The following is a 24,948-nucleotide window of genomic DNA, read 5'->3' as shown; positions in this document are numbered from 1 at the left end:
ACCATCCTGACCCCGGCTTACCGCCATGGATTTCATGCTGTTTGGGACCGCCATGAAATCCATGGCGGTAAGCACTATCAGTGCCAGGGAATCCCTTCTCTGGCACTGATCGGGTTCTCCCCCACCCCCAACCCGACTCCCTCCCCTACCCCCCCCACCACCCCTGCCACCCCCAAAAGGTTGCAGGACCCCCGTCCCCCACCCCGATCCCCAACATATACACACACATACACGCACGCATTCATGCACGCATTCATGCACACACACACACCCCCAGCATTGATGCACGCATTCATGCACATACACACACACCCCCGCATTCATGCACGCATTAATGCACATACACACACACCCCCGCATTCATGCACGCATTCATGTACATACACACCCCCCGCATTCATGCACAAATTCACACGCCCCCTCAACATACACACACGCACACCCCCATGCACGCACACAACTCACAACATCCACCCACCCCCCTTCCCTAGCGGACGATCACCTTACCTGTTCCTGGTGATCCTCCGGGAGGGAACGGGACTCATGGGGGCAGCTCCGCCAACACTGCCACGCCAACAGAACACCGCCACAGCGAATCACAGATCGTGATTCGCTGGGCGGTGTTCTGTTGGCATGGAGGTGGAGCTACCTCCACTTCCCCGCCTGCCGCCAGTATGGCTGTTGGCGGCACTTCGTCCGGAAACGGGCGGAGCGCTGCCCACAGTCAGAATGGCCCATGCGGAAGACCGCCAGCACTGGCGGTCTTCCGTACGGCGGTCCCTCGGCGGTCTACTGAAAAGACCGCCGAGGACGGAATGACCACCTATATGTTTGAAATTAAAAGCACCATGAACATAGAGGCACCAAGTGGGAAGGTAAGTAATATGAAGAGTTACAGAACTGAGACAGGTCCGAGTCCTATTTCCGATAGAGTCTATATCCGCGGAAAACGCATTGTATGAACTTGTCCATAGCTTCAAAGTCAACACTCAAATTCACACGTGAGCAGACAACCAAGAAGTGTTGTTAAATATACTTTACAGCCATCAATGCTGTTTAAAAAAACATCTCGACAAAGAAGTTGAACGTACTTATTACTCACAATTAGGGAAATGTTGAAACAATGGAAATATGTCAATCAGCATTTAATCAGCAAGTTCTCTGAGTTAGGTATGGTAATGTTCTGCAGCATGGAAGCCGATGGCAACACACTGTCTCCGTACATGAGAACGGCAAACTGCTCATATTGCTTCCCAATGATGTGGCAGAAGAGCATCTACTCAGTGCCCGAAAGCCCCGAGGCGGGTTTCAAGGAGCACATAAGCAGTTAATAGGTGTTAGGAACATCCTGACGGCACATATACACACAAAGTTAACTCAAACCTGACGAATAATAGCTCACATAGGGTTAACATTGATTAAAGCTTGCTCAAATACGAGTGAAACTGGGTCTTCAGCAGACTGCATTCCTCTCCTCCACCCCGCATTCAGTCTCAGGGGTACTAAAAAGGCTACACCCTGTGTTTATGGACAAGAGAAGCGTAGTGTTTGAGGAAACGCCATGGCTGGATGCTGACGAAGGTGGTGGGGGAAGGGAGCCTGCATGAGGGGGATCCATGCTCTCTTGGTGGGCAGCTTTGCTTGATAGCAACTTCTTCCGCCTGTGTCGGTGGTGGGAAAGGAGCGAGCAGGAGAGATCTAAAACATGAATATGAAGCCAGTAGCGCGAAGTCCGTGAAGCAGGCGTCGTGCTGCTATAACAAAAGGTGCGTGGGCTCCAAAAATTAGAACTCACTTACCTGAAACTGGTCTTGAAACAGCTGGAATAAAAAGAGGACAGCGTAAGAAAAGAAAGAAACAAACAAACAGATAACAAGGCAAGTTGTTGACAACTTGTGGACATGAAAAATAAAAAAGAAGTCCCTGAAACCTAACGGATCAAGAGAAAAGCAGAATCATAGAGAATTTGGGCGCTGCTCCATGGGAGCAAATAAAGGCCAATAAGGAGGGACAAAGATGGGACATTAACCAATTGCAGGCAAGGAATTTTAAGGGACAAGCATTATAACCAATGAATAGTCAATGAGCCACAAACTGTATACAACAGATCGAGAGACAATGCAAGTGCTGTCGAGGCTCGACCTAAAAAAGTTACATTGCTATTAGGAATATATTTCAGCATTTGTGTCTTCAAAGAAAGGTTTCTTGTTGCATTGAGATACATTTATTATTTGAAAAAGTCCTGGAAAACACTAGAAAATAATATTTACAATGTATTTGTAGAAATTATTTTAAATTCACTATTCATTACTGTGAGAAACAGTACTTACGTTTGACAATAGGTGGCACTGTGAAAGCAAATATATTGAAGCAGTTGTTGCTGTTCACTGTAGTGTATGTAGTCATCTCAATGGTTAATGACACACTGATTACAAAATAGTGGACACACATTTATATACTGGTTTTTGGTAGAACCCAAATTAAGTTAAAAACATCAGCTGAAAAAGTTGAATTTTCTCTTTGAAAACATGACTAAACCTATAATTTAGGTTGTAATTTTAAACTTACAATTGTGACCTTCCCACGTCTAGTAGACCACCATCTTGGTCTGTACCTTATGTTGTATATGACTAATTTGCAATAGAATTGATATGTAACATTTAAAAGGGTCATTAAATATGTAAAACAATTTTTAACAATATTTATTTTTTTAAGTGCTGTAAAGGCATGTGTGGTAATAGAATGCTTTACAAGGGTATGCGAAGTAAAAGTAGATTTAATATAAATGCATTGTAATCTGTTGTAAAGGTATGCGTGGTAAAACCATGTGCATGGTAAAGATGTGTTGTTTAGGCCAGTGGTTCCCAACCTTTTGACTTCTGTGGACCCCCATTTTATCAATACTGGAGCCCAGGGACCCCCACTGAATCATTATTGGAACACGGGGACCCCCAAGGAGTCATTACTGATAGCTGGGACCTAATATTATTAAATGTTTTAAGCAGCCGAGGACCCCCTGAGGAGGCTTTGCAGACCCCCAGGGGTCCCCGGCCCACAGGTTGGGAACCATTGGTTTAGGCATGTGTGGTAAAGGCATGTGCTGTAATGTCATACATTTGTACCTGCACAACTACATTTGTTTACACATGACTGTTTTTCAAATGTGGATACTTTTTTTTGTTCATGCCGCTGCACTCCTGTCTAAAACTGGGATTCTGTTATTTCCTGCCTCATTTGCGTTGTGCCATCCGTGTTTGTTTAGTCTTTTAATCTACTTCACAGCTACATCTGTACTACTTTGTCTCTCACTAGTGACCTCTATTTAATACTTAAATTGTGCGAGAGTTTTCTATGTAAACTTTTAATTAGTTTTCAGTATTGGAAAATTGATTCTAATTCCTTTAAAAAGGTTCACTTTATTGTATTGGCTGTTGTACATATGCTCTCTTACAGGTCCTAATGAACTATGTGAATCTCATTTGAATTTTGGTACATGGCCAATGTTTTGGCCTTCTAAACCTACTGCACCAATCTATTCATGGCCATTGGAGCAGATCAGAACTCGGACTCCATAGAAGAGGAAGCTTACACAGTGGATCAGATATTCAGCTGTGCCTGGGATTCATCTTAGTGGGTCAGGCAGTACTTTTGCTATTTCCTCCACTTGGCGTTTTAATAAACATCTCATAATTATGCTTCAGTTGAGGATTAGTAGCTCCTGTTTGGCTGGAAAGGCCAGTGTGCATTTTGTAGATACTGATGAATCACTTTGATCTTATGCACCAGGTTCTTGAGTTCTTGGGGACTTGCCTTGTTAGGAAAGTCTTCCAGGGTCTATCTTGCTACAAGCAAGATGGAAGAAACATTTCTCCCACAGCATGACCTCTCATAGAGAGCGAACCCTGACATTTCTTTGAGAAACAAGTGGCAGGATGCCTCTGTGTTTCATGGAGCAACAGTGAGCAGGGTGTCCAGTGGAAAAAATGCTGGGTGGGAAATTCTCCTCATACTTCCCATATTTCAGGGAAGACACATGCAACCCCCAGTCAAAAACGTCTATTATACAGGATGCCTTAATAGCTTGGGTAGTGGAGGGAGGCGCATATAGATTCACTTATCAGATTCTTTCCCCACTCAGATGTGTAATTAAGCTATCACTCCCCTCAGTCCTCTCATAACTTAGTAAAATAAGAAAAACTCTATTTCTCATGTTTGTCCAAATTACACAATTCCAAGTCCAGATTTGAGGGGCATTGGCTCAATCTATAAACTTTCATTTCTTATTAAATGGACATTTCTTTTTAAATTACAAAATGGGCAAACCTGGCAGGGACATCGAAGAAGGGGCTCTCCACATAGAAAAAAGGTTTCTACCGGGGAAGAAACAAGGCAGGTTTTCAAGTGCATTGTCACTAACTCAGAATATTTTCAGGAGTAAATACCAATATTTGTACATGCTGAAATAAATGAAATAAAATTCTGAAACATTTTTCCAGAGGATGTATGAAAACCTTTGAAAGGTAGAGGTGCAAGGTATACTGGGAGCTTGTGTGAAATCTTCAAAGGTGTAAAACTGTGCATGTGAGAGGTCAGAGCCATACAGATTAATTTTTAAAGGTTTCTGTGAGATTTGAGCTCAGTGTGTCTAAATATCACGAGATAATGTGAACAACTATCCTATGTAGATTAAAGTTATTACATGATTAATGTTATTCTTTCTCTGAACATATTATATATGAGATAAAATACACCCACCATACATTATAAAGATATTGCAAGTCACAGAGAAGTTCTGTGACCATATAAATGAATGAGGCAAGAGGTCAAGTTCCTTTATGAGGTCACATATTACTTGCAAGATCCTATTAATGTACTGCAAAGAGATTCTATATGCGTCTTCTGAGTTGACTAAAATAATTGAACACTAATGAGTGTTGAAAGTCCATTGTTCTGGTATGGTTGTATGATGGAACCATGCATACGGGAACAACTCAAGCCTTAAAAATGCAGTCGGAACCATGACTGTGTTGTTTCCATGCATGCCTTTACAAAGAATTTCGTTGTAAATGCATGCATAGTAAAGGCATGTGTGGAAATGACATGCAAAACGGCATGCAGGGTTCTTTCATGAAACTCCTCCACCCGCCCTGAGGCCCATAACCTCCCCCACCCGTAATAACTAAACTACTCCGACCCCCACACCTGCCTGGAACCCTAAAAAAAAAAACAATCCCAACCCCCACCCCGCCCCTAAAAACTCCCCACCCACCCTGAGCTCTAAAAAAATTTACCCTGCCCCCCCCACCCCTGCCCTGTTGGAAAATGGGTCATTGGTAAGGGCAGGTAAGTACCTACCCTTAGCAATAGGCCACTAACCTCCACTTAGGTCCAGTTAGGTCTCAGTAAATTAAACCTAGCTCAACTCTTGGTAGCTTGGCAACGAGCGACAAGGCTTAATTTAGGAGACTAACCATAAAGAATTCAAATATCACAAAACAGTAATTAAATAAAACACAGGAAGCAGTTTAAAAATCCAAAATCAATTAATAAAAATAGGAAATATTTGTATCTTTAAAATGACACCAAAACAAATGAAATCGGATTAGGAGAACCGGAGATATGAATTTTTAAAGAATTAATGCTTTCTAGCTCATAGAAGCAACTAACGCTCAAAAGGTTGAAAAAGGTCACACTGGAAAGAACAAAGTCCAGAGTTCAGGCCACCCACGAGGTAACACTGTCACACTTACTTTCAGAAGTGTTTGATTCAGGAAAGTAGTCCACAGCACCAGCCAATGGTTCAGAGGCTCTGGTGTGCCTCTTGGTGTCTGGGACTACAACTCCCACAATGCACCTCTTCAACTTATGGAGTTGCTACAAATGACTCCAAACCTTCCGGCTCTTCTTCCAGAGGTCCTTTTTGTGTTCTTGAAGTGTCCACAACTTGATCCAAGGTTCCAGAAGCTCTGAGTTTCTCCTTAGGAGTTGGGACTACAATTCCCAGAATGCTCCTGGTCAGAATCCTCAAATGGCCACGGGACGCTGGTCAGCTGGGCTCTGCTTGCAGGACTTGATGCAGGGGACTCTGAGCAGCTCCTTTGTACCTCTAGCAAACAGGTAGTCCCTTCCTGAAGCAGCAGAAGACAGGTAAAGTCCTTTAGTGGTGAAGCCCAAGTGTGCAGCTGGTGCAGTCCTCCAGAGTGAAGTGTCCAGGTGCAGGTCAGGGGTCCAGCAGGGCAGTCCTTCTTCTCCTGTAGTTCTTCCTTGTTGGAATCTGATAGGGATCTGAGGTGTGGGTGCAGGTCTGCCAGTTTTATCCTTGCTCCTGGGTGAAATGCAGGGGGGTCCTGGTTCTCCAATCAGGGGCAGGGTCCTTCCCCCTGTGATGACCACTTCCTGGGAAGTGTGGCAAAAATCAATCCCAGGGAGCAACATTCCTCAAAACTCCATCATGGCTGAAAGTGATTTTTGGAGGTTACATCTGGCTGAGCCCACCCACTGGTGTGGCTAAAAATCCTAAACACATCCCTCTCCTGCCCTCTCCTAATCTAATCAAGGAGCACCTAATTGTCTGGGTTTGCAGGATGTGAGGGTGTTGCTGGGTTGCTCCAAATGTCCTTCTCTGCCTTTGAAGACCAGTTTGGCAGCCCTCCCCCTTCCTGCTTCCTCATCTGCTGAGGGGGAGATCTCCTCCCCAAGGCACATCTCTTTGTGTGGAGCCAGGCCACTTCACATCTCATCAAGGCAGCCTGGCTAGGCTGCCAGAGGCTGGCAAATTAGAGCACAACAGCAGAAACAATGCAGGGCTGAAGTTGGCAACTTTTCAGGTAAAGTTTAAAACTCTTTACGTGAACAAGTTATATTAAATCCCACAACTGGAAGTTGTCGGATTTATTATAACAATTATTTTTATACTAAACTTCTTGTATCTGTTACTTAAGGGGATTTTTAAAATTAAAATAAAGTCTCCCCATTCTAGCCTATGGAGGCCATTCACTACAATGAGGGAAAAACAAAGTTGGCTGTTTTACCTCACCAGGGCTTATAAAACTATTTGTATAAGGTCCCTGCTTATAGTTACATGGCACTAGCCCTAGGGACAAATAGGGCACACCTCAGAGGTGACTTATATGTAATAATAAGGTAGTTTAAGACTTTTGACTACTTTTAATTCCAAAGTCGAATTTGCATGTAACTTTAATTTAAAAGCAGCCAGCAAGGCAGGCCTGCCTTTAAAATGACACTGGGCACCTCAGCAGTGCACATATGGGTGCACTACCTATGCTAGGGCCTCTAAACCTACATGCCCTACCATATACTAGGAACTTATAGGTAGGTTGACTTAGCCAATTATAATTAGCCTAATTTTCATACTGATTTTACACAGAGCACAGGCTCTGGGACTGGTTAGCAGTACCCAGGGCATCATCAGAGTCAGGAAAACACCAGCAAAAAGTGGAAAAAGGGTGGGAAAAGTTAGGGGGCCTCTGCAATCAGCCCTGTTCTCTCACATGCCCCATAAAATGAAACTTCCCCGATACCCCTACCCACCCTGAACCCTAAAAAAACCCGACCCTGACCCTTCACCCCTGCAACTAAAAACTAAACTACCCCTACACTCCCCACCTGCCCTGAGCCCTAAAATCTTCCCTTCCCATAAGTAAACTACCCCGAACCTCCCACCTACCCCGATCCCTAAAAAACACTATCTCTACCCCCTGGCCCCAAAAAACTAAACTACCCTGACCCCCTGCTGAACTGACTAAAAAAAATAATAATACTGACCCCCCCAGCCCCTGTCCCATAAAGCTAAACTATTCTGACAACCCACACCCTCCCTGAGCCCTCTGTGTTGTTTACAATGCGTAGTTAAGAACGTTTCCCTTCTGGTACTTATAGACTGTGCAAGCCATTGAAGACTTCAGTTTACCTTTTGGTAGAGAGTTTCTGTGTTCATGCTAGATAGTCTATTACCGTATTAAGATGTTCCCTCCCCTTTACTAATATATGAATAGCACAATAGTCCTCAGTGAGGATTTCTGTTCTATAATAGCATTAAAAAATGATGTACAATTCCCAGAAGTAGATACAAAATGTCTGAAATGCAGCACTTTTATTGTGACAGATACTTTTCACTTGGCCTCTGGAATAAACATTAAGGGTCTCATTACGAGTTGGGTGGTTCAACTGCCACAAATCAAACATGGCGGTGGTGAGGCGGCCGTCAAGGCAGTGGCCTCGCCATCGTCGTATTATGATGTTTCCACTGGGCTGACCGGGGGAAAATGTGGTATTACGACGTTTCTGCTGGTCAGCCCATGGAAACAGTGCAGTGGCATTGGCCCTAGGTCCCGCAGAGAGCTGAGACCACTGCTGTCGCACACTGCACCCTCAGAATGTGCACTATTTGCAGTATCAGACAGTGCTCATTCCGAGGGTGCTGACGGGGGGCCCCCACATTGTCTCTCCACCAGCCTTTTCATTGCAGAGACCCCGCCTTGAAAAGGCTAATGGAAAAAAATGTCATGCTCAGCATGGCTGTGACAATCTCGGCACCACTGTAGGTGACAACAACTTTGACCACCTGCAACCCATCAGGATCTGTGATCCCAGTAGAGGTCTCCTGGTGTTCCGACTGCCAGGATCATAATCTGGTGGTCGGACCACCAGGATTGCGGCAGTCCAACCATCAGAACAGGTTTGGCGGTCTCAGGACCACCAAACACCTAATAAAGGCCTTAGTCTATCATTTAGGAAACCTATGAACACCTTGCTTTTGGGGAAGGCTGTCCTCTCATTCAACCAGTGTGTATAACAAATTCATCAGTTGCTCCTCTTTGTCACATCTCTGACCATTTTCCACTGTAATCAATTAAATACATAGGGTGCTCTCTAGATTTATCAATAATGTTGTGGTCAAATTAACTTTTTTCATCTACCTTATTAAGCTTTACCATGGTTATTTATTGTAGTTTCAATGCATGACCTTCTGCTGTCCCCTCAGCAAAAAATAAAAGGATGAAGAGGGGCTAGGGCTCGGACAGGGGGATATTCCTGTATTTTCAAGGCAAGTCAAGGGGTGGCTCAGGTCATTTCCGCTATCTCTGGCACTTCAGTGAGATGGCATCTTTGTCCAGGATTGACCTCACACCGTTAATTTTTCATCTGAAAATGTTCAAAAAAATATTTACTTAGATTTTGGCCCTGGCTCAGAACGCCCGACTACTTTGTGCTGCTGAAGATCTGTATTGAAATAACCAGTAGATAAACATGCTGCTTCTGACCAGTAGTATTCAGAAGCATAATACACAGCTATATCTGCATTTCACACCTATATTCAATCTCAAAAGACTGTAGACATCTCTGCATTTCATTGCCAGGAGAACCTAGGAAGAAGAGAGTGTTTAACAAACCCAACATATCAAAACATACCATAACATATCTAACTGAAATGAAATTATACATATGAACTACTTTTTGGAATATCACCTCTTGCAGAATATTTGTGGAGAACTTCAAATCACTTCTGTATTTTAACTATGCAGTGTGTTTATCAAAAAAGTTCCCTTCCCGCAACTGCCACCACTTTGTGTCCTTTTGGCTGGGTTGAGACCACATCCCCCAGCTACCATCAAGCCCAGGAAGGATGGGACTAAGACTTTTGCACTATAAAGCACTATCCTGCAGTGCAGGTGTGTTTATCAAAGCAGTTCCCTGTCCCCAGCTGCTGCCGTCATGTTTGGCAGGGTCTACATCCCCAGTGACCGTTGGGCAGAGGAAGCGCAGGGCTAAGATGTTTGTGCTCTTATTCTGCACTAGCGAGCAGTGGGACGTGTGCAACCAAGTGAAGACAGGATCATGATCGGGCCCGTCTTTGCCAGCCATCAACAAGGGGAGACCTTCCCAGACCCATTCTCTTGGCCGTAGATTGGACGATTAACTGATTCAGCAGGGAGACTGGACTCTTATTTGTTCTCTGTCACCCGACCCCAGCACTATATGATTGTCATAGTTTGGATGCATATCCACAATCTTATCTTTGTCTGACTGCTGGGTGGCCTACTTGTTTGTACCCTTAAGTAGCAGAGGGTCTTGTTTCCATCCACTTATTTCCCCCACCCTTAAAGATGGTGAAAAGGAAGAATCCAAGGGCAAAGGACACTTGTAGCTTCTCAAGGGGTCCCCGTAGCACCATTTGCGGTCCTTCCTGGCCATAGCAGTGGGGGGTGTCACTAAACAAATAGATTTAGCAGAGAGGCAGCTATAACTTGAGTTCTGAGAATGACAAATTGAATCCGCCTCACCTGCACTGGCTATTCAGATCTTGAGGAAGCCCTAGTTGTTGAGGGCCTCTGGTGGGACATTGACCCTGCTTCAGAAGGTCCAGAAGACCAGCCTCAGAGCTCCGGCCCAGTGGGGCAGCTCTTCTCGCCAGACAATGCAGAAAGAGCCCCCACCAAAAGAAAGCGACATTTGAAAAGGCCTTGTAAGAGTGAGACTTTGTGCCCTGTGTGAGAAAGTCATATTTTTTTCCCTGATCGTCCCCCAAACGTTTGGTTTGGACTGTCTCGGTTTCTGACTCTGACTGTTCCCTGGGCACTGCTAACCAGTCCCAGGGCCAGTGCTCTGTGTAAAATGGTATATGCAAATGAGACCTTATCATAATTGGCTTTAGCAACCTACCTGTAAGTCCCTAGTATAAGGTAGGGCATGTATGTTTAGGGACCCCAGTATAGATAATGCACTCATAGGTGCATTATTGGAGTATCCAGTGTCATTTTAAAGGCAGGTCTGCATTGCTGACAGCTTTTAAATTAAAGTTAACCCCAAATTCAACTTGTAATTAAAAGTACTTCCAACGTCCTAAACTACCTTATTTTTACATATAAATAACCCTAGGGCTACCCTAAGTGCCCCAGGGTTGGGTGCAGTATAAATAAAAGCAGGGACTTTATAAAAGATATTTTATAAGCCGTGGTGAGGGAAAAACAGCCAGATTCGTTTTTTCCCATTGTAGTCAATGGGTCCCATAGCCTAACATAGGAGACTTGATTTTAATAATAAAGTCTTATTTTCAATAGAGAAGAGCTAAATATAGCACGTTTGGTACCAAAGTAAATGTTATAATAAATCCAACAACTTGGCAATGTTGAATTTAGTATAACTAGCATAGGGGAAGAGTTTTAGAACTCTTTCTGAAAGTTACCAAATTCAGCCTTGTAGTGTCCTTTCCTGATTGCTCAGCCTCTGGCAAAGTGAGCCAGGCTGCCTTAATAAGGTGTGAAGCGGCCCGGGCTGACACAAAGGAAGCATCCGGGGGTGAAGGACTGCTACAGCAGATGGCAGAGCAGGATGGGGAAAAAGTAGCCAAACTGTTCTTCAAAGGAGGGAAAGCCACTTGGGACAGAAACTGGACCTACCCCAATTCCTCCACTCCCAGACAGCTAGGAGCCCCACTGATTAGATTAGGAGAGGGGCTAGAGGAGGTGTGGTAGGGAAACATGACCACACAAGTAGGTGGGCTCAGCCAGATATAACCCTTAAGGAGTGATTTCTTTCATGTTGGATTTAAAAGAATGTTGCTTTCTGGGATTGATTTTTGCTACACTTCACAGGAAGTGGTAGCCCCACGGGGTGTAGGCCTGCACCCCATTGGACAGGAGCACCCTCTGCTTTCCACCCCCAGGAGCAAGGATAAATATGACTGAGCTGCCCTACAATTCAGATCCCTGCTGGAAGAAGATACTGGAGAAGAACTGTCCTGCTGTGCCCCTGGCCCGCACCTGGACACTGCACTCAGAAGGACTGCACCAGCTGCACACTTTGGACTCCGTTAGGAACATGACTTTGCCTTGCTTTTGCAACTCTAAGAGTGGACTCCCTGTAATCTACAGGTACAAAGGAGCTAACTCGAGTCCCCTGCATCACATCCTGCAAGGAGAGCCCAGCTGACCAGCGTCCAGTGGCCATTTGAGAATTCTGACCAGGTGCATTCTGGGAACTGAAGTCCGAATGCCCAAGCAGCAGCACAGAGGTTCTGGAACCTCAAGCAAGTTTGTAGACACTTTGACTATAGAAAATGCTCCAAAAAGTGATTAAATCTGAAGGTAAAATTTTGATTGAGGCCTCCCGCTCAGTGTAGCCGAAAAGGGCTCCACCGCGGTTAGCCTCAAACTTTGACTTTGGCCCGGTCAAGTGCGACCAGATGCCCCAGTTGGCGGTTTTGGTTTTTAGGTGCTAGAAAGCATTTTTTCACATTTAATCTTTAACAATTCATATAACTGGTTCTCTACATTGGATTTTTGTTGTTTTAGCATCATTTTAAAGATACAAATATTTTCTATTGCTATAAATCGGTGTTGGATTTTTATTGTGTGCTCTGTTTTAATTATTTACTGCTTTATTGATATTAAATGCTTTATTAAGTTAATCCTAACTGCTGGTGGGCCAAGCTACCAAGGGTTGAGCAGGATTAATTGACCGAGACCCTGACTGGACCTAATGGGGGGTTTGTGGCCTACTGCTAAGTGTAGGTACATACATGCCCTTACCAATAATCCCCTTTCCAGCATTTTTGGTGCACAGTGGTGGGATCCAGTACTTGTGTTTGCAATCATAATATAGTTTTAAGTGAAGCAAATTAAAAATCCCCTAAATTGTCCTAGTGTAAACATTGTTTTAAATGTTTAATTTGGACTAATTTCAATTAATTATCTTTGTGATTTTTCTAAATTCCTGCTTCAAATTTTGCAAAGTTTTTTCTAAGTGATGCAAAACCTAGGGGTACCATGGAACTTGATCTGGCTACCTTATCCACACACACTGTAGTCCACTTTAGGGAGTTTTGTACAGGAAGGGGGATTCCAGCAGCCACTAACATTAGGAAGGCTCAGCTGGTTAAGTCCCTAAGGGCCTGGGCTGAAGCCCAGGAGGTAAACACAGAGGAGGCTTCAGTCAGAGAGGTGGGCGAGGATACCAGGTCCAACCTCTCAGGGAAGGGAGAACTTCACCTGAGTGATGGTGAGGAAGAGGAGTCATCCTTCCGCACAGTAAGCAGGGCCCTGCCTATGAGGGATATGGGTCACCTCAAAAGGGGCAAACCTGCCTCTCAGGGAAAGACAGCTGGAAGCCCAGCTGGAAGCCCAGCTGGAAGCCCAGCTGGCCTATATGAAACTAGAAGTAGAGAAGTTGGCCCCAGAAAAGAAGAAGTAGGCAAGAGAATAACAAAGAAAAGGTGGCAGCGAGATGGATTTTGAGGTGTCCAGGGGTGGTGGGTTTTGTCCCAGACTCCCCAAGGGGATTGTTCCCAGTTATCAAGAGGGGAATGACATTGACGGCTGACTGCCTTTGAGAGGGCTCTCAAGATGAGGATGGATAGGACTCGGTACTGGGTTTCACTCTTACGGGAGCTGATCCCAGTATCTAGGAGGGGTAGGCTCCTGATCCTATCCCAACATGAAGAAATGTCTCACCCAGAACTTTGGTCTTACCTCAAAGCAATGGAGGACGAAGTTTAGGGACACCCAGAACTTCAATACCCAGTCCTGGGTTGACTTTGTGGATACCTCAGTAAAGGCACTAGAGAGCTAGATAGAGGGTAACAAAGTAAGTACCTATGAGGGGCTATACAATTTAATCATGAAAGAACACCTCTTGACTAATTGTGTCTCAGAGAAATTACGTGAGTATCTGGGAGACTCTAGGTGATGAAACCCAAGGACCTGGGGGGGTCAGCTGATGAAAGGTTAAGAACCAGAGTTTCAATCAAACCCTGAGGGGGTGATCAAAAGAACGTAGGACAGGGTCCTTCCTAGGGGAAAGCTCAGGGAGAGAAAGATAAAAAGTCCAAAGAGTCCTCACGGGAGTCCAGAAAACCTGCACAGGGAGGGGGAGCCCCAAGTCATGCATCACTGTCGTACCATTAAGAAAACCAGAGCAGTGTACCACATTAAAACTTGCTTTGCATGTAAACTAAACAATGGAGTAAACTCACCTGAATGCTCCACAATTGTACAGTCTGTGGTAATAACAGTAATGCTATGGACATCTACTAGTACAAGAACACTAACACAACTACTACTGTGTCCTCTACTAAACTGTCCCTCCAACTTCCCATCACCTTTAGAACTGTACTTACCTAGGGGGATAACAACAGTATGCGCCATTGCCATAGGACAGCTATTGACAGGAATGCCAAGGGCAGCTGCCACTGACACAACCCACATACACAGCTACAACTGTGTCCTCGGCCACTCTGTCCCTCCTACCTCCTATCACCTATTGGACTACTCACCTCGTGGGATCACACATATTTGCTGCGTGCCGTACTCTGTGCATTGCTCGTCACACACAGCCAAGTAGAATGGTAACTCCAATTCTGATGGCCAGTTCAGTGTCCACATGACATGGAGCAGCTGTCTGTTAACTTAACAATGAGGTATTGAAAACTGGGAGGTACTATGAAACATATACCTCTACACTGCTGCCAAGATATGAGTCAACGGACAGACATCTAAGTGCCAAGATACTCTGACATCCTGTAACAAGGTGACTTAAAAAGGATTTGTCTGTACCCCACATGTCAGGTCTTCATAATTGAAAGCAAGTGTCACTGTCATAACAACTTGTAACTGTCTGTTTTCCATCTTCAAGAGGTCTGCTTGCCACTGGGACCAGTCACTTCCCCCCTGGATGAAACCCTCAGTGAGCAGAGCACTCCTGGATGTGTAAATGTTGAGAACGGCTCTGGCCCATCTGGGCAACCTAGTCATGTGACAACTGTCAGCCTTACCACGCCCACTTTAACTCATCCCAGCCCTGTTGCATCTACATACCAGGCAACCTGTCGCCCCCAAACCTGTGTCCCAAAGACAGTAACAACCATCATGTGTCTCCCAGTCCAGGTACTGGAGTCACAACTCTAAATCCCTGACAATGGTGTGCCCGGCACCAGTAGGGATACTTCTGGCCAGGACACAATCTCCCAAGTCTTGGGAGCCTATCAACAATCCCAAAGCGTGATGGGCCAGGTACTTGTCATGATGGGGGAGACCACGCAGCTGCAGAGGGACAACCACCAGGGAGTCAGGCAACAGTGGAAGGCCCAAAATGCCCAGCTGGATGCCATAGCAGGGTTGCTGAGAGACATCAGCACCACCCTGCACAGGGAACATCCACAACACCAGACCCCTTCTATTGGCCAAGTTACACCAACCCCTTCAACATCTGTGGCAGCCATCAGAATGGAGGCTCTGCAGGGGAAAGACATGCCTCAGACACCCCTGCCTCTGTAGCAGAAGTACAGAAACCCCCGCCCTGCATGCATGGACGTCCACCCAAACAACCAAGAGGTGCAGATGGCAAAACAACAACCACTGCCAGGAAGTAATCCCCAACTGATAGATTCCCTTTTTTGTGCCTCAGATGCACCCTGTTGACGTTTCTAGAACCACTTTCCAGTTTATCAGGATAGTAGGACACTGAACTTGTGATTTTAAATGTTGTGGCAGCTATGCAAATGATAGGATCCACCATGACTGATCCCTTCACTATTTGAACATTATTCCTTTAATCATGTTCATCCTAATCTCCTGTGCACATGTAAATAAACACAACTAATACACTAAGTATGAGAGTCATTTTTCCTCTATGTGAGTAGTTTAATCTGAAATATAGTTCATGCTCATTATTGACTCATAAGAAGGAAATGTGAGGAAGGACATGTCACTGGTAGTACCATGCCGGGGATCAACACCAACACAATGACACAAGTGGGCAATCACCAATCCCTATATATTACACTGTGCAGCACATAGGCTGTCCAAATATCAGGGATGTCATAGTCAAGTATGTCTAAACATTTATTGCTTCTTTCTAGATGTCAGTAAGTCAAATCCCACAGACAACTGAAGTAAGGGACATGTCAGACTGTGTCATTCCTAAATAGGCTCCCAGATTGGTGGTAATTGTCATCAGCTAAATCCCTTATCACATACCTATACCATGCCTACCAAATCAACATACCCCATAATACAGAGTACACTACAACAATCGCTAGCCAGTGAACCTTCCTCTTTCAATGGTCAGGCATTTCTAGGCATGCCATTCACCTATGTCAGTGTTGACACAGATGCTCAGTGGCCTGCAATGAGGAAACACAATGATACCTACACACAAGTCAAACAGGATCATTGTCAATACAATGTGAAGGCTGAGTGAATGAGGTTCACAGGATGACATGTGTCAATGACACATGATCACACATGGCACCATTGAACCCACATACCATGGCAAACAGGTCTATGGTGTAGAACAGATCTCTGTCCTGACAGTGCAAATATGAGTCCAGGGCATCATCACATTTGGCAGCAGACATAGCATACAAACACACATAACATATGTAACCTAACAATCAGCCAGGCCCTCTCTGGGTACTGTCATGTCATCAGCTGTGGGATAGCACTGTTCAGCATGATAAAGATTTATGGAGTGGAAGTTCTTCCTGTTCTATTAGACCTTTTCATTGCCATGTGTGGAAACCAAGGCTACATGGTATCATCAATGGCTCCCACTACGTGTGGGATGTTTGCCAAACCATAAAACTCAGCATTCACATGGACAAAAACCTCATGTTGTGGAAAACGGATGTAGCTGTTCAGGTGTTTAAAAAATGCAGACAGTACAACCTTCAAGACCAGACTGAACAGAGGCTGGGACATCCCTGAAGTTAGCGTCACTATATTTTGGAAGGAGCCTGTAACCAGTAAGTGCTGCACTGACATAACTTGTACAATGGGTTGTATACTATCTGGTTGACAAATGGCAGGCATCATATCTGGCCCAATCCAGGTGGTAGATTTGAATGACAGGTCTATCCTCCATGGTCTGCAAGTCTGCTAGTGTGCACAGGAAGTTGTCTGACCCTTCTCATGCCAGGATAACTATGTGAGAGTAAATAAGAAGGTATGTCTATCACTCATTTTGTCCCTTGTGAGTGACTCCATATGTCACCTAAAAAATGTGACAAGCCGTCTGATAAAGTGAAAACATGATACACAGCACATAACAATGGTGAAAGTGGCACATTATTTACATATCATCCCTAGCCTAAATTGATATATATATATATATATATATATATATATATATATGAATGCCTCAACTAGACTATGTGATACTGACATCAAACAATGCCTGTGATTAAAAGCCCAAAATACATTTTGGCCCATGGCTGAGAGGAAGGTGACTGTGCCGCCAAAGATTTCTGAAACCTAGCAGGACAACATGACAACATGTTCCTTCAACCTGGACAAATATACATCTTTGGACATTGCCAGTACTAAAGATTATGCAGTAGAAATGTTTCCCACCTTGTGACCTGTCATAAATTTAACTTTTCCGACCATAGAAAGGCTTCAAAATGGTGACTGCCTGACCTACTACACTGGACAATAGGAAACAACTGTGACCACTGGTGGAAGTCGGCGGACATTGCCAGTTCTGCCTGTGGTGGTCTTGGGCCAATGGCAGTGTCCGTCAGGAGTGATGGTCGTGTACGTAGTGGACGTGACCGCCATCTCTTGATTAATCTCTCACTTGTCTCCTGACACTGCTGCCAGCAAGATCTCCAAAACCTGAGCTGCTGTGCACTGCCTCTGGGAGCAGTTATGCCACATCCTACAGGTGATAGGGCCCCTGCCTTCTCACCAGAAGAGCTGAAGAAGCTGATGGATGGGAACCTACTCCTGTATGGACAGCTCTATGGTGCACCAGAGGAGCAGGTAAGAGCACCATGTGCACCTATGTTTCTGTAGCTCAACTTAGCTTTGATTTGGGTAGCCTAGGCTTCTGAGCAATATATCAGAATGTGTCCTTAAAGCCCTGTAGGTGCTATCAGTGTACTTAAATGGTTGAGCTCCTGGGCATGTACCTATGTGAAGTGATATGTTTAGAGTCCTGAGACATTTTGGAGAGTGTGCAATGAGTGTTCCCTGGCCCACCTTGTGACCGTTGCACATGGCCAGTTGAGGTGTAATGCCAGCCATCACCAGGTGAATCCCATCATCAGATATGCTTGATGTGTGGACATATGTGCTACCATGACAGCAGGAGGTGTTGTTGCATGCTGTTTGCTGGTTTCTCACCATACTTGTGCCCTCACTGTATCCGCATATACATCTGTGGCCACATCTGGCATTGTTGTAGTGTTGTACTGAAGCCAGCCAATAACATTCTATGGTCCTAAGCTCTGCACATTGGCAGCCATTGGGAATTGGCAATGGGATACATTAAGTATTGTGATGCATCAAACCTTATGGGACATGGTAGTTGTGTTGATTTATATGGTCTGCCTGCAGAGAAAGTTGCCTTTCAATTGAAACTTTCTGTAAATATTGTCAACTGGACTGTTATTGCATAGCTTTTGCACTGCAGTTGTGAGTCTGTAGCCACACCCTGCATCCATATACAGCCTGAGATGGTTAACCACCATGCCTCACTACTAAGGTTCATCCATTTCAGCCTATGCCCAGTGTTTGTCATTGTCATGGCATTGTGGGCATGGTGGAGAGCTGTGACGGATGTGCTCATAATAACTCTGACAATGTGTGTTACATGTCCTTCACAGGTCCCATGATCACACTGATCTGTTGGCTCCTTAATCCTGTGCTGATACGTACTATGCATGCTCCTAGTTTATTGGGCATTAAACGTCTGCAAACAGTGTGTTGTGAACTGATGTTCCATGATATTTGACCCAGTGGATGGGACATGTCAAATGCAAGGCTATATGTATCTTTCTTAGCCATAGTTTTTGTGCGCACACATGTCTTGGAAGTATAGCACACATTGTTTGGACTGACACAAAGACCCCCACTTCCTGATGTAGCATGTTGGTGCATGTGTATGGGCATAGTTGCACACATTTAGAGGCTTGCATGTTTGTGTGTTCAACATGTGACTCCCTTGTATGCTGTCCCCACAGTATGGGCCTGTCTGTAGCCTGACTGTGTCCTGTGGGGACCATATGCAGCTTGTGATCATCAGGGTTTATGGATGTATGCGTTCAATGTTTGCTATTTGGTGTAGCTGTCACCTGCCATTTTGTGTGATATGTTATATTGTGTTCGTGGTCAATGTCATGTTGATTGCTCATGTCACACAAAACACACCCCTCTAGTACCTGGTCTTTACAGAGGCTGAGCTGGTGGTTGTGATGGGTACCCTTGTGGGGAGTGTTAATAGTAATGTCCTCCTATCCAATGTCTGCTCTGTGCCATAGATGGACAGGATGGTCAAGGCAGTTTGTCATTGGGTTGTTGGACTGACTTGTAGTTAACTCTGCCTGTTCTTGTGTGGCACTTGTGAACATTATGGGGGTCATTCCAAGTTTGGCGGGCGGCGGTTGCCACCCGCCAAACTTACCCCGTCAAATGACCGCTCCGCGGTCAGAAGACCGCGGAGCCATTCAGACTTTCCCGCTGGGCCGGCAGGCGCCCGCCAAGGGAGCGCCCACCGGCCCAGCGGGAAAGGCCCTGCAACACAGAAGCCGGCTCCGAATGGAGCCGGCGGTGTTGCAGGGGTGCGACGGGTGCAGTTGCACCCGTCGCGATTTTCACTGTCTGCTATGCAGACAGTGAAAATCATGCTGGGGCCCTGTTAGGGGGCCCCTGCACTGCCCATGCCAGTGGCATGGGCAGTGCAGGGGCCCCCAGGGGCCCCAGGACACCCGTTCCCGCCATCCTGTTCCTGGTGGGAAAAATCGCCAGAAACAGGCTGGCGGGAAGGGGGTCGGAATCCACATGGCGGCACTGCATGCAGCGCCGCCATGGAGGATTCTCCCAGCCGGGGGAAATCCGGCAGGAAACCGCTGGACCCGGCTGGGCGACCGCGGCTATGAAGCACCGCCAGCCTGTTGGCGGTGCTTCCGTGGCCATCCACCCTGGCGGTCATCGAATGACCCCCTATATTCTTTATTGTCTTTGGCATCCATACAGGTCAACGTCCATCAGAAGAAGGGGATGTGGCATGCCATCGCCAATAAGGTGTGGACCCTGAGGGTCCACAGCCAGTGGTGCACTCACTGTCGGAAGAGATGGGAGGACCTGAAACGCTGGGCCTGGAAGATCGCAGAGGTCCAGTTGGGGCTGTCCTCCTAACGAGGACGGGGTGCCCGTCAGACGATGACCCCCCCTAATGGCCCTTATTTTGCGGGGGCCTACCCTGAGTTGGATAGCCGTTTTAGGGCAGCACAGCAGCCACAAGGGAATAAGTACAGACCAAACTCATCTTTACCAGGTGATTGAGTGAGGGACAGGATGTTAGCTCTGGCAATGTGGTAAGTGTAATGTGTCACAGATCTTCTGTGATCACATTGATGTACAGGAGCCATGAATTGGCAACATATATCCACATTTATTTTGTTTTGAGACATGGTAGTCAACTATGGGGACCCCTCAGTCCTATAGCACAGAATGGAGCAAATATGATGGAGTCTTTTGTGTTCCAGGGATCTGCTTTTACTACCCTGGTGGGTGTAAGTTCCCAACAACAGATCACTCCTCCCTAATGTCACAGTAGAAAGGTAGGTTGGTTCTTGCTCTCTGTCCTCTGCTATGTATAAGTGGGTATGTCTATGTGTGAATTTAAGTCAGGCAGGGGCAAGTCATCTCTATTGTTTGTTGGTTACTGATGTGTCACAGCATTATGTGATGCAGTGGTGTCCATCAGGCATGTCACATGACATACATAGCTAACATCTTCCCACCTGTTACAAGGCAATTCCCCTTGGTAAGTGAGGAATGTCAGTTAACATGTGTGATGTCCCATCAGAGTTGACAATGTGCATGTTGGTTACCAGTGTGCATAAGCTACATTTCCACAAGGATATATTTGTTGGTATCAGATGTAAGAATGTGATTGCCTTGCTGATGTCCTGATAGCAGAAACTTGTCACATATTGCGTCCATGGTATACTTCTGTAGGTATGATACAAAGGCAATGGTTGTTCACTCACAGCTTTGGCCCAGACAGTACTGTGTTAACATCATGTGTATTTTGAAAACAAATGTCATGCTTCACTGTTAGAATGTATCTTGTGTACCTGCTGTAGCTATGAAGGATATGAAAAATGAGGCCAGGGTGTTTGGGAACTTCATGTTTGACAATAAACTTACTTGCTGAAGTTGTGGTAGTTCATAAACACCTGTGTGTAGGCTGATAAGCGTGACCTGATTGTTGGCTTACATCATGGTTGTTGAACCAGTTATGTTAGCATCACTTATGCTTTGCCTCTGGGAATCCTCCACAGACAAATGCCAGGCTTGCCATGTCTGATGTGTGTGTAGTAATGTTGCTTCTCATTCTGTGAAGAATTGATTTAATCATGTCCATGTTTGCAAGGTCTGTTTCCCTCCTTCCTGCTCAGTACAGTAGTCTATTTGATACATACACAATACATTAAACTTTTAATTGTGCGTGGAACAATGGTGTGAGCTTACGTGGTCCTTACATGACTATTATTGTTTGACTTCTGGAGACATTTAGCCTAGCTAGCTTGGACCTGTGTCCATTGTCACTCCTTGCTACATCACAATTGGTGCATGTGTGTGTGACATATGTACTACCTCCATGACTAACATTTGGCAGGTGAATCATGTTGATATGTCATATGATGAAGGTATGGCTTGTTTGTACCAAGGTTGCCTGCCTTTACTTGGCAACAACTGTTATTGCCTGGTACATGACATCAGGGTAATGTATTTGTGTGGTAAGGATTGGGTCTGTGTATTTGTTAAAATACCTTACAATGGGAATCCATTGCTTGTCTACTGGTTGACTATGTTGTTCTGATTAGTGCACCTGTATTAAGTGGAATAGTCACCTATGTGTGGTATGGTAAGTGTGAGTGGTCTAGTTCATTCATGGTATTGTAGGTTTCTGTTTGCTTGCTGTGCTGGTGTATGACAGTTGTGAATTTGAGGGGCATGCATTGTATTGTGTTGTTTCATGATGTTGTCTCTTTACTGCCTTTCTTGCGGGGGTCAGTTGAAAAGATGGTATGTGATTTCTGTCTGATTTGTGATGAAAGTGATGTCATGTATATGTGATGAACCTACTTCACTATCTATTTTCAGAATCAGCACCGGCAGGCGAAGGAGATGGGGCACAGCTGAGTGGGGAAGCTTCTCCTTTGCCACAAGTACCTGTGCCTCAGCTCCTGTTCCCCCTGCTGCCTTCAGTGAGGAGGCCATTGACCTCCTGAGAAGCATCTCTGTGTGTCAGTCCACCATTGTGAAGACCATCCAGGGACTGGCAATTCAGGTCCAATAAAGAAATGCGTTTTTGGAGGGCATTCACAGTTCAATGGCTGGCCTACACATATCTTTTCAGGCTCTGGCCTCCACACTGATTACAACCAGTCACTCCTTGTCTACCGTCCCCCTCCACCTTCCTCTTCTCAGTCTCAATCCCCCTTTCCCGACCCTGCCAAAGCACACAAACAGACTCTCATGCATCCAATTCAACAGACAAGGAAAGCACACACAAACATAAGCACCAAAAGACACACCACTTGAAGGCCCAGAACAACATCCACCTGTAGACACAGCAACAGTCACAACCTGCCCTGACACCCCCACCATCCCCAGCATCACAGACACAACACCTGACACACCTGCAGACACCTCACCAACATTCACTGATCCAGCAACCACACCTCTCCTACCTACAGATGCCACCCCAGCAGACCCTTAGACATCCACCCCAGTCCTCACACCCACAGGCACCACAGCCACTGACATGCCTACATCCAGAACATCCACCATACCTCCAGTCACCACCCCAACAGACAGCAACCACCCACTAAGGCATCCTCCAGCACCTCCACCCCAACTCATCACAAGACACTCAAACGCCCTCACTCACCCACTCAACAGACACCCAACACACACAAGCACACCTCCGACAAACATGCACCCAAGAAATCCACACCTAAATGTCAAACAACCATTCCCTCACTCTCCACACCCAAATCCCTTCTTATGACGTCTACGTGTGTCTAAATTGAATTTCCTTTCTAACTTTGACCTTTTCCCAATTCTTCCCCCTGTGATGCCCCCAAAGGAGGTGTTTCCCTTCCCAAAGCCATCCCTTCTACCTCAAAGGTCTCCCCTACCTCCCTGCTAGCACCCATACCCGTCCCCGCCAAGAAGAGGTCTACCCTTCCCAAGAAGGTTCCCCCCTTCCAAACCAAAGATAAAAACCACCCTCCCAAGTCCAAACCCTCCCCTCCCTCACCCCCAATACTCCCTGAGGTGCCTGCCTACCACCTTATGCCCCTACATGTGGAAGTCACATGGCACTCAGGAGTCAAGTTGGAGCAACATTTTGTGCCTTTGGTGCAAATATTGTGGAATATGGCCTGGCCAATTGGCTTGGACTTTCATACATTTTAGAACTATAAATATATTGAAGCCAGCCAGTTGTTGTTTTTTGTCAAATCTTTGTCCTGCATTCCTGTTCCTGGCTGACATTGGTTCTGTGCTAGTATTTTGCTATGTGTGCTGCTTCATCTATTGTTTTAGCAGTATGTGAGGTTGTGTGCGGTGCTGTTGTCCACCAGGGGTAGGGTGTGTGCTGTGTGATAGGTATGTGTATGTAGCTGAGTTGGTGTCATGGTATTGTGTTGTGTTTGTAGTGATATGTGTTTGTTGTAGTGATGTGCGATGTGGTCCTGTAAGGTGTATCCTTGTCCCCCGATGTGTCTATTATGTACATGTGGCGTGTGTTGTGAAGTTTTCTCAGTGCAGACATGGAGTGTGTTGAGTTGTTTGAGTGCTTTGCTTTTGTATGCATGTAACTATTTAGGTGTGTGTCCCTGAGAGCTGGTTGGTATCTCCTTCTAGGTATGGTTTTGCTGCTCCCATTTCTGCTGTGCCGGTCTTGTTGTGATGTGTTGCTTTGTGTGTTTCGACTGTTTGAGTCTGCATGTATTGTGCATGACATAATAGGTTCGATGTGGTGTGCGTGTGTGCCCATTGCTGGGTTGTATGATGGTGTTGTTGTATGTGCTCCATCACACATGGATGTGCAGTGTGTGTATGTGTGTTCAGCCCCTGGCCAGTGTTGAGTGTGAGTGTGTGACATGTATTTGTGCAGTTGTTGTGTTGTTGATACAAGTTTGAATGTTGTAGGGTAATCTGTGCCTGGGTCTGTGCAGTGTTGCTCTGCGTAAATGTGTGGTTTTGACATGTGCTGAAGTGTGCGTGATGTGTATGTGTGGGTCTCCTTGATGCAGTATGTGAGTGTGTGTGTCACTATGCTGTTAAGTGTGAGTGCAGGTCTTCGCACCCCCTTTCCTATGGTATGTTATGTAACTGTACAAATGTATACATTTCACATATGTAACAGGTGTGGGTACTTACAGTTGTTGTTGTACTTGTTAGCAATGATTACATTGTCTTTCAGCGAGCAGGAGTAGCAGGATGACGTCTAGTTCTGGTTCCAAGGTGGCTCTGACAGTGTATGGCTTCCTGGAGGTGAGTGTCTCCTTTTATACTGTTCGTTTCTTCCTGGTGCTCTGTGGTGGTTAGACCATGAAGGTCACATTAGCGGTGTACAACCTCCTAATAGGTCCAGTAGAAACATGGAATCTGATTGATAGTTTGTGCCTCCAGATGACCGCTTGGGACTGTCCTGCCTTGAGGTGCATAATACTGCCAATTTATAATGAGACCCTAAGTCCAAAGGTAAAATCTTGACTGAGGCCTCCTGCTCAGTGTATCTGAGCAGGGCTCCATCTCGGTTGGCCTCAAACTTTGACTTTGCCCCAGTTGAGTGCAACCTGATGTCCTCCATTGGCGCTTTTGGTTTTTAGGCCCTGGAAAGCATTTTTTTACCTTTAATCTTTCGAAATGCATAACTCTTGTTCCTTACATTGGATTTTTTTGT

Source organism: Pleurodeles waltl, chromosome 8 (genome assembly GCF_031143425.1).
Source record: "Pleurodeles waltl isolate 20211129_DDA chromosome 8, aPleWal1.hap1.20221129, whole genome shotgun sequence".
Lineage (NCBI taxonomy): Eukaryota > Metazoa > Chordata > Amphibia > Caudata > Salamandridae > Pleurodeles > Pleurodeles waltl.
This window is presented reverse-complemented; position numbering follows the sequence as displayed.